The following is a 757-nucleotide window of genomic DNA, read 5'->3' as shown; positions in this document are numbered from 1 at the left end:
GACAACATGTTTGAGAGTTACTGGTAGAAAGGAGGAAGACACTAGCTAAGGGAGAGGCATTTGAGCTGACAGAGACACAACGAGAAGGGCCAAGCACGCAGACGAACGAGGGAAACTGATGAAAGAGCAAGCTGGACAGAGGAAGCAGCTGGTTCAAGGACAGCAGCAGCTGGGCTTCGTGGCCAGGGCCGGGGGGTGGGGTGGAAGTAGCATGCTAAGCTTACCCTGGAAATGTCTTTCAAAGTATGGTTTTAGCCTGCCTGTGAGGCCTTCTGACACATGAAAGGCAGAAGCTCTGGAAAGCCAGTAAGAGGCCCAGGTCAGGAGACTTTCCAGGAAAATAGGATCTCAGCAATGCTGAGATGGGTGTTAAAATGTCACCCACATCTCCCTCCCTGTGTGGGATCCGGTTGCACCCCTAGCTCAGGGTCATAGAACCAGACACCCTAATATACACTATTAGGATTCATTCCTCAAGGCAAGTGCTCTGGAGACATTTCAGGCTCCAGCCCCTCTTCCTCTTGGACCCCAAATAAAATGTCTTTGCGAAATGCATGTTCTAGTACAAAGCATACCTTTTGTATATTGCAGATAGTAACTAATATTATAAACAAATTAAATGTCCTTTAAAAGAGTCATTATGCTAAGTTGGAAATTACAGATAAATAAAAAGCTATTGGAGGCTCGGCGCCTGTGGCTCAAGCGGCTAAGGCGCCAGCCACATACACCTAAGGTGGCAGGTTCGAATCCCCAGCCC

The sequence above is a fragment of the Otolemur garnettii genome, unplaced genomic scaffold, assembly GCF_000181295.1.
Source record: "Otolemur garnettii isolate 467f Iridium unplaced genomic scaffold, OtoGar3 scaffold00101, whole genome shotgun sequence".
Classification (NCBI taxonomy): Eukaryota; Metazoa; Chordata; class Mammalia; order Primates; family Galagidae; genus Otolemur; species Otolemur garnettii.
Note: the sequence above shows the minus strand (reverse complement) of the source record.